Source organism: Cryptotermes secundus, unplaced genomic scaffold (assembly GCF_002891405.2).
Source record: "Cryptotermes secundus unplaced genomic scaffold, Csec_1.0 scaffold173, whole genome shotgun sequence".
In the NCBI taxonomy this organism is placed as follows: Eukaryota; Metazoa; Arthropoda; class Insecta; order Blattodea; family Kalotermitidae; genus Cryptotermes; species Cryptotermes secundus.
Window position 1 is genome coordinate 370861 of NW_019736395.1, and position 14700 is coordinate 385560.

The following is a 14700-nucleotide window of genomic DNA, read 5'->3' on the forward strand; positions in this document are numbered from 1 at the left end:
TGAAGACGATGCGGTTATGTTAAATATGTGACACAGGGAAGATTTGAGAAATGAATGTGGACCTGTAAGTGAGCAGGGACTTGTGAGAATCGGAACTGACAGTACCAGATAAATCGTCTGATTTGAAATAAAAAGAGAGTTTTGGATTTGTTGGGTGAGGGATTGTGCTGCATCAAACATGGGTGATTAAGAACATGTTAGAAAGTAACCTTCGAGAAGGGACTGACATTGAGATAGCTGAAGATGCAGAGTATGATTGGCGAGAGCTTCAGATGCTGGAGAAGATGAGCATCCATTGCGAAGAAGGCCAAGCTTCTTAGTGCATATCGAGACTTTTCTTGTATCTCACAAACTCTAGCCTATGCAGTTTTCTCCAAAACTCCTGTCACATCATGTCTCTTCGGTCCAAATATTCTCCTCTCCAACCTGTTCTCAAACACCCTCAGTCTATGTTCCTCACATATAGAACCACAGGCAAAATTATAGTTTTGTATATTCTAATTTTTATTTTTGTGGACAGAAGAAGAGAAGACAAAAGGTTCTGGACTGAATGGTAGCAAGCATTACTTAAGATCAAACTCCTCTTAATTTCCACCGAAATCAGGTTTAGATTTGTGTTATCGTCGGTCCCATAACCTAAACCGTGCCACATTTTCAAAACACCTGTTACCTATCTTTATGTCATGTGCCTAATTCGTGATATTCTCCTGCTGGTTGGATGCCACCTCCGTCCCATCTGACCTCCTGTACTCCCAATAACTCTAACTTCTATTTTGAGATAGCTTCCGCGACTACCCTGAACGAACTTGCCCTATTCAAAATTCTAACATTCCAAGTACCAAATCTCATATCTATTTTCTTTCGCTTATGTCGTTTATCCACAGAATTTGTCCAGGTAAGAGGCTTCTTGAACATTTTCGTAACAAGCTTATTTTGTAAGGTTAGGAGTTGTTAGGCCCAAACCCAACCTCCCAGCTGGAGGATTACCCATTTGTCCGCGACTGTGTTGAATTCGAACCCACGATCCCAGCTTTCGAGCGAGCGAGGACAGTTCAGGCCTGAGACCGCGCGGACACTGTGATCAGCATGAGATTCTCAGATCTTACATAAATTACGAGTAGTCGCAAATTCGCTGAATAAGCTGATACGGGAACAACTTTTGTCAGTGAAACCGTGAGTTTACGATTAAACATCAGATTTCCTTTCCAGAATAGTTACTTATACTAACTTATGGAGCTGAGCTCTTCTTGAAGAGAAGCCAAATGTGCAGCTGCTCAAGAATTTCCCAGCATTTTATGGAACCCGAATTTTCATTACCGTGTTCACAAGAGCCCTCCACAGGTCCGTATCCTGAGCCAGATCAATCCAACCCATATCATCCCATCCTATCTCTCTAATATCCATTTTAATATTGTCCATCCACTCTCCAGAATAGTAGGTGTTTGAATTGCTGGCATTCCTTTTGATAGACTATATATACAGAGCTCTTTTATTGGTGCAAACTTGTACAGCAAATTTCCCTCATCTCGCGTCACCCCCGCCGAGACAGCAGTTAATTTCTTGGACGGTCTCATGCATGACCGCCGCCAAGTTTAAGCCTCTTACGCTTCCTATGAAAGGCTTCTCCTTGTACAACTACACGTGCATGTGAATTGTGACGATTTTTGATGGCTTCCGCCTGTTTTCAGCGGGACAGAATACATCCACCGCAGTCCTGCGGATCATAGAAGTTGACGAAAAGGGAACACATTGCCAGGGTGTATAACGGGGACCTGATCCTCCAGGTTAGCAGTGTGATGCAAGGCTGACGACCTTGCTCAGTAAAGAAATACTCTTGCGAAATCCCAGGAAGTATACATTTTCCCTGCTTCTGTTCCTTTCTGTCAACACCTTCCTTTGGTTGCTAGGAGGCCGCGTACGGTATAATGTATAATAAAATTATAACCACTGCTGTTATGTCTTTAGGCAGTCTTGTATTGTCAGTGCATAAAGCAATCTGTTTCGTGTACAACCGTTTCAATAAATGTAGTACCCAGGCGGTAAGAAAAAAAAAAGGCTCTCAAATTGTGAATCTAATGCTTAGGAGTAGTTGGACCGCCTCTGTGGTATAATGGTCAGAGTTTCTGGCTACATATGCAGAGGTCTGGGTTCGATTCCCGGCGCTACCAGGTTTTTCTGATAAGTAGTGGGTCTGGAACGGGGTCAACTCAGCCTCGTGAAGGTAACTGAGGAGCTATTTCAAGGAAATAGCAGTACCGGTCTAGAAAACCGAAATAAACGGCCGTGGAGATTCGTTGCGCTGACTACACAACACCCTCTATCCGAAAAAGTTGACATTAACTTCGCCGACAAGCGGCGGTCGCTCGGTCAGCATAGTTCGCTTGCAGACTAAAACCACGGAGTTATTTTGTTTTTTAAGGAGTAGTTCAGATCTCTTGTGGATTTTAGGTTATAATGGCAGTGACTATGAAGAGTACTATCATGTGAGACGTGATGCTGTTTGTTTACAGACGTTTCGGAGAAACGTACTGCTACTAGCAGATATCCTGGCATCTCTTTCTCGCTGATTGCTAGCTTGACAGTACGTTTCTCTCATACGTGGTGCACTTCTAACAGACTAGATGGTGTCACATCCCGGGTGATAATATTCTTTGTTTTGGGCTTCTCACTAATTTTCTTGACAAGCTGAAGAAGTAAAGCAGCCTTTCTCCTAATGAAAAGATTACAGATATAAGCAGAACATTATTCTATTACACATGCAGTTAGAGTGGCTTAGTAAGTAACACAACGCACTAGTTCCCTCAGAGGTGGCTGTGCAGAAGAAAGAGTCCTGGGTTATAACGCCGTCTAGTTCTGAGAGCTCCCAACTTCTCGCTGGAAAATATCGCCTCCATCTTCAGAATCCTGGCGTAAGCTCACCTCTACTGGTTTCTTTATTCGCTTACTCGTCGACCCTGAAGATGGAGGCTACATATTCATCCGAAGCGTCGGGTTCTTTCCAAACTACTCAGCGTTGCAATATATAGAAACGTTCCCTTCATGTTGTATGAAGAAGACTGTGTTACCGTAACTTTATCTGATACAAGGTGAAAGTACAAATCCGTTGGGTGCACACTGAGCAGGCCAGAATGTTCCTAGGTACTACGGTTAATAGGAGATTCCTTATACGCGGGGACTGTGTTCCTAGTAATCGCCGCACCTGTGTAAAACGTGTAAAACATTGAATGAAATGAACGAACACTGAGCACAGTGGAGAAGTATTAGGGAATAACATGAAAAAGAGACATATTCTTTATTGCTAGTAGTGTGGGACTAAGTCCCTTGTACTGCGGCCACTTCTGGCCTATTGTACCAGTCCCAGATGATATATGAGGGTGATTGTGGAGCAATTGGTGGAATGAAGATTAGCAGGAGAAACCGAAGTACTCGGAGAAAACCTGCACCAGCGCCACTCTGTCCACCACAAATCCCACTTGACCAGACCCGGGATCGAACCCGGGCCGCCACGGTGAGAAGCCAACGACTAACCGCTTGAGCTATGGCGTGGCCCAAATGACCTTAATACTCCTCATGACGATGGAATAAAAACACGGATATCAGGAAAGATGGATAACGGAAGAGCACATAACGGAAGTCACCTGTACAGAGACATTATAATTAACTCGCTTTAACGTGAGGAAAAATTAATGTGGCCTGTTTACTCTATACAAAAACTGTTGAGCCACAAAAACAGCCGTTGCCAAATAATACACGTACGCAACAATAGAACAACGGGATTATGTAACCCTTCTAGGCAACGGCTCGGTAAACACATTTCTGCTTATCGGGCCGTGCTATGCTACGAAATGACGTCATCGACCATACAGACTGTGTTTTCCGTTGGGGTCTGTGCAGAATGGTTGCAACAGTACTGAATTTAGAATCTAGGAGCACGTGAGAGTACAAGGAAGAGAATGGACCGTGTCCTTAGTGAATTGTGAAGATTAGTTGAGTACAGATTAGGGCAGAGGAATACAAAGTGGTTGGGGACAAGAAGATTCATAGTGATTTGAAGTGATAGTTTCTGTGTTGAGATTCGTTGCTTGGAGACGACGAGTGAAAACTGAGAATCCTAGTGCGTGTGCAACTGTGGATTGGAAAGTGTGTAGATCAACGATAGCCTGTATTTAAGTGTAATTAAGAGAAACTGTAACCAACGTGCAAATAAATCCCATCATCCGATGTAGAACCTGTTATTTTCGTCACGCGTACCCCCCTACACGTAACAGTATTATTCACAAGAGACTAAACGCCGAATAGGCAGTGTGCGTATCTAAGGCTGTAACAGTAGTGCAGCGACATCTAGACAGGAGGCGGTGTCAGGGATAATTAGAAAACAGTTTACAAACGTCTGGCCGATGCTAAGGGAAAGAGAAATAAAGAGACGACGAAGAGCGCGCTTCAAAAACAGCCGAGAATCGCGCAGCGTTTCAACAGTTCTGCCACCCTCTGCTCTGTCTCTCGCTTCATTTAATGGCCATTGAAAAAGACAGCTGAGGGGGGGGGGAGGAAGGGATTCGAGTGAAAGACTGGAGTGATGAAGCCTTAGCAATTGATAAAAACACAGAGGGAAAGGAATGTTAAAGCTTTTTCAAAACAGAAAAATGAACTATATCAACAGCAAGACCACAAAACTGTAATAATTTTTGTCGCTGTTGTTTCGCCGCCAGGTTAATGAAGTTGAGTGACAAGGAAAGAAGCAATACTTTGCTTCATCTCACGCTTCAAGAGGAAGGGTAACAGAAAGGGAGATCTGACTAATCTCTTCATACATTACTCAGCTAGTGCCATCTTAAAGCAATGTTAATATCATTTTTTTTCTATTTAAATAGAGAAGGCAGTGTAAATTGCAGCGTAAAGGATTGGAGTTCCTGTGAAAATCTTTTCGATAGCATAGAAAACCTGTACTTAAAAAGCACGCCCGCATTTACACACACATACATGCATACTATCATTCAGAGTAACTATAGAAGGGGTTGGATTGGTAATTGGATTTATTGAACACTCACAGATCGTAGTCACAAGTAACTACAGCGCTATACGCTAAGTCTGAGAAGACTTACTGCGTGCTCCAGTGAGCTGTATAGTGTGGGAGCGATAACCTGCTGTCTACACCAGTCGTTGCCTGGTAACAGCATCTAACGCGGACGTTCCCTTTACTCTGGGTTCCCGAGCTATCTCCATGCCTCAGCTGCCAGCTTCTAACACCACCAGCTCACAATGACTGAGCTGCAGTTCTCTGACTAACCCACCCATTAACTCTTCTCTCCATCCACTGTACTAACTGAAATGAACCATGTCTGTCGAGAGATAAACTTCAGAGTGGACCACGTAGAAAACACCGCTCTCAATAGTACTTCCATTGTTGCGTGCGGGCCATTACCTAGCAATGAGTCTACATGCCACAGTACATACAAACTCGTGCATACAAATATATGCATGTATAATATACATAAAGACATAGGCACTAAAATTATGCCAAGCCATAATCGTCAAATTTGCCATTCGAAGATATTTTAAAACAGATAAAGGATCGCTATACCAGGGATTTCTTTGAATATGGGTGGTGCTCTCCTTCGTTACGGTATCTACTTGAGTTATGGCTCACCTTCATGTGAAATCAGACACTTCGCGTTCTGAGGGCCTATTTTGACTGACGGCCGACAATAGTTGTGTCGGGAAGAAATAGCTAGAAGGCTCCAGAGATATACTGCTCTGTCTGTCCGTTCAGCATGCTTCCAGACTTCTGCATCATGAATATATGCATTACTACAGTTGTGTGTGGGAGGGAACAGACAGACAGTTAAATGGAGGAACGAAACCTTTTCGGCATGGAAGCCAGTTCAAATGGTGGGGCAGACTCCACTCAATATAGCCCTCATATATAAATATACAGGCAGCAAATGTTCCTAGGCCTGGCCACTGATTTGTGCCTGAGAAGTGAGGAGAAATCTGGCAAGAAGTGGCGCGATAGTGATTGCAGCTGCATTGTAGAAGGAGTGAAGGTGATCTGAGTCAGACTTTGACTGACCCATGCGCATTCTACAGTCTTATTTCAGTTAGCGGTTTCGGCGCATTCTGTTGAGAACGGTCGGGATTAACACCACGGACAGTAACCAACTTTGTTTAATTAACGTGCGGATAAAACAGATCACAGTGGCTTTGTAGTGAAAGGAGGGGGCATAATTATTTATGGTGGCTAAGAGATATTCTACGTAAGTTATGCTGTGAAACTTATTTTATTATAATTCTCAAAATGGCGGAAGAGTTGTAAAACCATAATAAAGTTAATTGACAAAAAAGAAATATATTGATTTGAAACGCGGAAAGTTGGAAAGCTATTCTTTGAACAGAAACCCATAGTTAAGAGGGAAGAAGATAACATCCCAGCTACGGTGAGGGTTCACCATTCTCTAAGGCTTGCGCACCGTACCCTAATTACGTACTGTCTCCCGCCGTGCGAACTACACATAAGCATTCAGTACTAAGATGATCCCAATCTTCTGATACAGAGGCCCAACAGAGTAGATATCAGTGGTACTAATTGTGGGCTAGGCTGCTGCTTACTTGGGCGCTTACTGAAGATGGAGGCAGTACGTACTTCCGAAATCTTCTACACGAATACAAGGCGTTACATCCCAAATAGTAACCATTCTAAGAATCTCAAATCTAACAAGGGTAGGAGTAACTTGACGCTGTGAAGGCCCCAGAGAAGGAAGCAACACAGGGCGGAAGGAAAATACTGACAGATAATTCATACACAGGTGACTTAAAACATACTCCATAACGTCACGTGTAAGAAGGTGCGTGAGTGAATTGTAAGAGAGATTTTGGATAGGATGACTGGATTTATTGACATCTTATTCACACAACTCGAGGCTACAGACAATTAGTTAATCGTACAGCGCTATCTCTGATTTACAGCTCACCTTGACACACGCACTAGTGTCCTCAGTTTTCACTAGCCGTATCCTGACAGCGGATTTATAATAGTCTCACTGTAATTTCAAATCACACATGAAGTCTTTTTTTTTACAGCCTAATTCCTGTTTTGTCATTATTCTGCAGCTCAGTTCAATTCCAACTTCATATCCCGGTAGGCTGGTTTCTCGAAACTCGACTCTTCACTTTATGTTAAAGTCAAAGTCACATTGCGACTGACGGTCAGAGAGTCAGTAAGTCTTGGTGTCGAGCCCCATCTGGGGCTTATGACCAGATATGTATTACTGTTTGACACATACGGTCTCGATTTTGTGGGGCGCCCTCTCTGATGAGAGCACGGGTATGTCTTCTATATATGCTGCTGGTCCTTGTCAGCACAGTCTCTCTCGGGTCAGAGTCCCTTGGGACCAGCGACAATATTTTACAGTCTCAGATTTGAGACTTCTCTTTTCGTAGCCTCCTATGAATCTGAGGGTCATGGTGGAGGTATTCGACCCCTTCTTCACTCAGATGTTCACTTTATGTGACTGTCGGTCAGTCAATTAGTCTTGGTGTCGAGCCCTCACTGCTGAACACTTCCTTAAAACTACTTTGCAAGGACCACACAGAAAACAGTCTCTATTATTATTGATCTGTTGCCTAACACTGGACGTCCTACTGTTGCGCGCGTTTGCTTCCGCGGGAATGTGTTTGCCGAGTCGTTGCTAAGCAATGGGAACAAGAGGGCGTCTTCGTCAGTTATTGACGCAGAGTCTTACGTCATCAATAGATAGAGTCTATTTTCAACACACCAAAGGTATTCTTTCGCCGATGGGAGATTTTAACCTAACTGCACCCACCATGTGTGATGTCCGTAGAGAATTCCGGCTTTCCCATTAAGACACAACGATTTTAAATTACGCAACAAATTGTTTCTCACCTAAACCTATAATATTTTGAGATGTGAACCAGCGCTTCTATGTTTAGGGTCGGGAGCGGTGGTCAAGCACGTAACCAGCGAGAAGCAGGCAGCAAGAACAGACATCTTCTAGAAATGTCAGTAAACCAGACTATACGGCGTCACACTCACTGCAACCGCTATGAGAACCTCAAACGCAGCAGCCAATTTCACGCTCGTCCTTAACAGGAGACATTTTGTTTTGAGCGTTGGCGTATAAAAATAACCGTTGGGTGCTGAAACTCCGTAGGCTAACGCAGCAGTAACACTCTGAGTGGGAGGTGGTGAGTTCGAACTTCGGCTGGGTCATCGATTATTCTGTTTGAAATGTGAATCCAGATAATTGCCGGGATAGTACGTGATTTTTGATAAAACTCCTTCATTTCACATCCTTTCCGATTTAATAGCCATGCTGCCATCCGACGCTATGAATCCCTGACAAGCACCCCACAAAGCTGGTACGTCTAATGAAGTCTAGCTCACAGACGGGAGCTCTCTCTGCTTCGAGTCAGTGTTCGGCAGGGATTACTTTATTTGGAAGCTTTTTGAGCATTCGGATATGAAATCAGCCAGAAAATTGTGTAAACACTCTATATGTAAATGAAATTCTGAACCATAAGCAATATGGCGGCTGCCTAGGGTCAAGGATGCGTGCCTCAAGTCAATGACCGCTGCTGTGGATACATGGCGCTGTAGTGACACGCGTGGAGACGCCGCGTCAGTTCGTCACCGCAGTAGTTAGAGCAGTGACCCTCAAAATGAGGTGCTCGGTGACAAGATCGAAGCGCAACCTGTTGTTACGATCTTATGCGCAGGAATAAAGCAAGTTTCTATCCCATAATGGTTGCCGAAAATAATTTCTACTCTTTGCTGGTTTATTTAAAGAGGATTTGAGTTACTCAGACTACATACCTTGCAGTAACAGAGTGAATAAAGACTGGTTGAGTTTTAATGAAATGGAGGAGCCGAGAGTAATTTAATATGTGCTTATTCATTTCATTATTTGTGTTTTATCTAACGGCGCTGTCAGCAATTCATATTGTGACGTACAGACCCATTGCTAGGCAACGACACGGTAAACACATTCCAGCGGAAGACAACGGGCGCAACAATAGTACGGCTACTACTATGCAACGTATCAGAAAACACGTCTAAAACAATACGGGACAACAGAAGGTAGTGTTTTCCGTGAGGTCCACCCCGAGTCTATATAAGGAGAAGTTGCAAGGAAGCAGTTAATTGTCAGAAATTGAGAGAGTTCAGTTGAGGAAGATTTCGTTTGAGTGAGTTGTCAAGTAATAGGTCGCGTTCCGGAGGAGCTACTCTAAGGTGACAGAAGAAATGGCAAGAAAGGAATTAGATTGTGACAAGAGGACTTCGTGTGTGACTTGAAGTGACAATGAGATGTTATAAATCCGTTGCCAGCATACGACTAGTGCAGACTGAGAACCCTAGTGCGTGTGCAGCGGTAAAGTGTAAATTGTGTAGATCAGTGATAGAGCTGTATTGTCTCTTGTCCAGAGCTGTGAATGCATAAGTTGTCAATAAATCAAATCATCCATTCCAGAACCCCGTCTATAGTCACCCATACACGTGACAATATTATATGGAGGCGAATTGTAGGATGATAATTAATAATAAAATGTATAAAATGGAGTGACCGTAGTTTATTTATTGGAGCAACTGAGGAAAACCACTCGAGACCTCAGTCAACATTGCCTGTGTCCAGGCAGAATTTCGAGCCAGGCACCTCCAATGCAACAATTTAATTCTCGGAATGGCCCTGCGAAAACAAAATTAGCTTAGCTGTGCACTGTCGGCTACTGTCGCCTTCGAAATGCTCTCCTTGTAAAATTATGCACTTTGAGAGACGATGGTGCCGCTGCAGGAAACAGTCTTGAAAATCGTTTTGCCGAATACCTCGTAGTAAATTTGTCCGTTGGTTTGACTGTCAGGAATGCCAGCAAACGTTTGTCCCTTCAGAGCATTTTCTAATTTTGGAAAAAGCCAAAAAATGCAGGGGGCTCAGACAGGCGAATATGGTGGATGGACCATTTTCGTAATGAATTCCTTAGACAAGAACTCTCGAACTCTTAACGCAACATGCGCAGGGGCGTTTTCATGGTGGAGAATCCACTTGTCGGGCCAGAGTTCGGGGATCTCCCTCCTAACAGATTCCCGTACCTTGTCAGCACTTCCAAATAACACTGTTGATTCACTGTTTGTCCTTGTGCAATGAATTCATAGTGCGCTATCCCCTTGTGATCGGAGAAACACACAAGCATGACATGAGTTTGCCTGACAGCGCCGCAGCGACATGCTGCGGTCATTCCTGAAAGCAAATCGTCTCACTATAAATAAGAAACATTACCACTTGAGTCAGCTTTCTCTGTCTAATGGAAGGTACTATCCCGGTATTTACCTGGACAGACTGTGAAAAACCAAGAAGAAATTTAGTCAATTTAGTCTTCCGGTATAGATTGTAGTCTGCGACCTCCGGAGTTGCTAACTGCATGGTCGCGGTGTTCTCTTATGAAACTAAAATGTGAGATCCCTCTTGCTTTGTGCCATACAGTAAGTAGTAAGTATTCGTATATATGAAAGAGAACTGTGATGCTGAATAAATAGAGTTTTCAACGGATTTACACTTTTGAGCCACCTTGAATATGAAGAGTGGTTTCTGACTTTACTGGCTGCTAAATTTCTGCTGGACCTCGCCAGCACAGTTCCACATGACTCATGATTTAATTTTACGTATGGCGGCTCTGGGTGCCTTCTGCTTTGTCTGAAGGCTGTGTTACGTCTGCTGCACGTGACTATCAGCACTTTATGGAGCCCACATACAACTGAGAAGCTAGTGTACTCTGCACAACAGTACCTACACTAATGGCCCAAACGAGAAATATAGATTTTGCGGAAATTAGCTTTGCCGGTGAAGCATATTTATTTGCTTTTCGGTAGTGGGCAACAAACAATTATGTAAAATTTGTGACGATTTTATGTTTCTTTTGCTAGTGGGGTGGGACTAAGTCCCTTGTACTGCGGCCACTTCTGGCCTATTGTACCAGCCCCAGATGATAGGTGAGGGTGATTGTGGAGCAATTGGTGGAATAAAGATTGGCAGGGGAAACTGAAGTACTCTGAGAAAACCTGTACCAGGGCCACTATGTCCACCACAAATCCCACTTGATCAGACCCGGGATCGAACCCGGGCCACCGCGGTGGGAAGCCAGCGACTAACCGCTTGAGCTATGACGCGGCCACGATGGTATGTTAATATAATTATTGTGTTTTTGAACATTGTCCATCGTCCTGCTTTTTGCTTAAAAACGCAACGTTCCGGAGACTGGCTTCTATCTTCATCCTCAGGTAAATGCCTACTCAGTTGGGTCCATTCGATAGAGCTAGTCCCTATCGCCGGACACAAGAACCAACCCAAGGCACTCTATATAAGCCAGACATAAAATAAACCATCAGCGGGAGTTAAGACAATCATTAAAGTACTCCACAAGTATGAGGCCTTACAGCTACAGCCATACATAATTTGGAGAGCAGAGCACTATCAATATATAAGCCGACATTAAAGAGACAAATTCTGTGTAGAACCGACATTATGATCGATTTCGTTTCCAAGGTGACATAAACAACGTCAGTCATATATGAGAGTGTGTTTGCCATGTCTTTGTATCCATCTTTCATTGTCACCTAAACTACTTCTTGAATCTCAGTGTAAGACATTGGCCTGTTTCTGAGTCTTTTCCTCGTATGTCTCCTTTCTTTCCTTCTGAGTCATTTACTCGTATGTCTCCTTTCCTTCCTTCTGAGTCTTTTACTCGTATGTCTCCTTTCTTTCCTAAGTATTTCCACATTCCTACGCCGAGTTAACAAATAACTAATTTCTTTTCAGGGGCAGTTTTCTGGTTTCGGCAGCAACAATGAAATGTATTTAACATCAAACCCGCTTCCGTGACCGTACTATTGTCGCTGTATAATTTAAGCCTATAGGCCTCAACTCACACACTATTCTCCTCGCAGTAATGAGACAATTCTGCTCTCAGAAAATGGTATTTACTTATTTCATATTAGTAGTTGATGCATGCAGAGTTTGTAGAGTATGGGTTTCTGGGTTGTAAGCAGTGTAGTTTGGAGAAAGCCCGAAGTTTCGGGGCAACATGTCGCTCGTGTCTTCATGGATCAAGAATAAACCAAGTACGGAATCAGGAGAAGCATCCATCTTTTTCTTACCCTGAAAATGGAGAACATGTTTTCTTCCGAAATGTCGCGCTGTCTCCGAAGTACATGACGTTGCAATCTCAAATTCACCACGCCACGTTTGACAACGTTTTTTAATTAGAGGGTGGTTCTAAATTATTGTCGGACTTTGTTTCGAAAATCCGAAATGTGCACATTGCTTTCTCTTGAACAGTCGCCATTTTGAGGTATGACGACATATTCTTTCCCAGATAGCAATGTGATGAATACAGAATTGGCGAATAAAACTTTCTGGTTTACATTTTTATATTCCTTAAGCAGTTTTATATTTTTCTTCCTTGGTTTGAAAATTATAGGCCACGAAAACCAAACAATAATTTAGAATCTAATTGCATAATTCTGCATTTCGCGTTTCACACCATACGAAGCTGTCTGACCTGTGATCACTGCTGGTAGCACGGATAGAAAGGCGAAGTTTTACCTGTGCTTAATTACCGCATAAGCCCGAATATAAGGTGGCCCCTTGTTTTTGGAATAAAAATATCTGAAAAATAGTTTTTGTGATAAAATTGAATGTCATTAGAATTAGCAAATATAACATATTTTCTTCTTCTTTTTCTTCTTCTTCAGAATTTATTCGTAAACATTGTTCTTTATTTATTTTTAAGAATCCGAAAATAAGGCCACCCCTATTTTCTGCAAAGCAGTATTCATGAAAATTACATCTACATATATTCGGAGTAATACAGTAAGCACCGCGGCGTGAAGGCCTGTGAGAAAGTGGAGGTGTAGCTCCATGCATTCTTAACCTTGACACTAGATGGAGGTGGGTGGCGAGCGTCATGACCCTGTTACTCCAGGAGAGAGCACCCTGCGCCCACTTGATGAGGTGGTGTGGGGCTGTGGAGTGCAGGCATCCAGCTCGGTGACGTGACATGACGTAATTGTATACTTGACAGGATAACCAGCATTTAGATTCCAAACCACTTTACACAATATTCGCGCTCATTCTCAGGCACCAGCGCTCTATGGAAGGCAAAAATATCAGCTAATCATAATTAGTTGTCAGTCCTGTGAGAGGTTACATCTGTAACTTTGAAGGTTGAAAAGCCCTATCTTATACGATATAACACCGTGTAGTCGGTTAAAGTCATATGATGTTTCGGAGGAACATGTCGCCTCTATATTCGGGGTCGAAGAATAAGCCGAGCAAGAAGCCAACGTGAAAGCAACTGGCAAGCCGGGGGTTCTGCTTGCCACTTGCTCGGTTTATGCTTCGACCCTGAATATGGAGCCAATATGTTTATCCGAAACGTCGGTTGAGTTTCAAAGGACTACACGGTGTTATATTCCACCATTCCATATGACCACGTATGTGAGAAACACAATTTGTAGGTACAGTGACACGGCTATGGGCTGGACAACATAGCATGGGCTAGCGAATATTCTCCACAGCGCCCCCAGACGGCCTATTTTCCATTTCATAATTTTCCCCCTTGGCACTACAGCCCCAGTGGGCCTAGGCCTACCTCCATGAACTTCTCCGTTCACTTCGGTTTTTCTAGATCTTACACATTCGGTAGGACTCCTTGGGCGGGTGATCAGCTCGTCGCAAGGCCTCTACCTGTACATAAACACAGAAAAACGCACACACACAAACTAAAGATCCATGCCCTGAGTGGGATTCTAACCCACGATCCTGGTTTCCAAGCGTGCGAAGACAGTCCATTTCATATTAATAATATTAATACCGTCAAACAGTGAAAATTGCTTATATTTTCAGTCTGTCTCCCGTATACATTTTGTTCCGGTTACATCTCACATGTTTCGGCTTCTTCTTTATGGCCGCTATTTGATTCACAAGAAAGCAAATGATACAGAACATTTCCATATAATATGGTATAAGATGGAAGAATTCTTTAAGTTACTAGAAAGTGTATATTATTGTTACTGCACGGTTATATGTCGAAAATAACAGATAAACCCATCAAGAAATAGTCAGTAATTAAAATTACATATACATCTTTTAGTTGCGACTATAGATGTAATTTGAGTATTCAATTAAATCTGTCATAAAAATTTAAATTTAAAATTCGAAAATATATTTTCAAATTAACACGACATACTGTTTTTTATTTAGTAATTAATTCTGTTTTATTAAATACTGTTCTAGCTATAGCGATTCTTCTGGCTAATTAATTTAGTGCCTTTTATATCTGTTAGTGCCAGTCACGGTAGCCGAGCGGTCTAAGGCATGCACTCTCTTCGCTCGCTCGGAAGCAGGAATCGTGGGTTCGAATCCCACTCAGGGCATGGATGTTTGTGTGAGGGTCACAAGAAGCGGATATATTGTCGCTTGTTTCCTAGGTAACGCGACGATGAAATATTGTAGGTTTCGGGTTTGACGAATACGTTTATTGGACTCTCACTCAGTTACACTCACTATAACAATTATTCTCCTATAAAGCCCTTTTAGACGAAGCGATCTTATTAGTCCGTCGTCTCTCTGCGTTGGTTCTTCAACGGTTATACTTGCACTACTATTCTCGGTGAAGTGTCTTGGCTCTTCG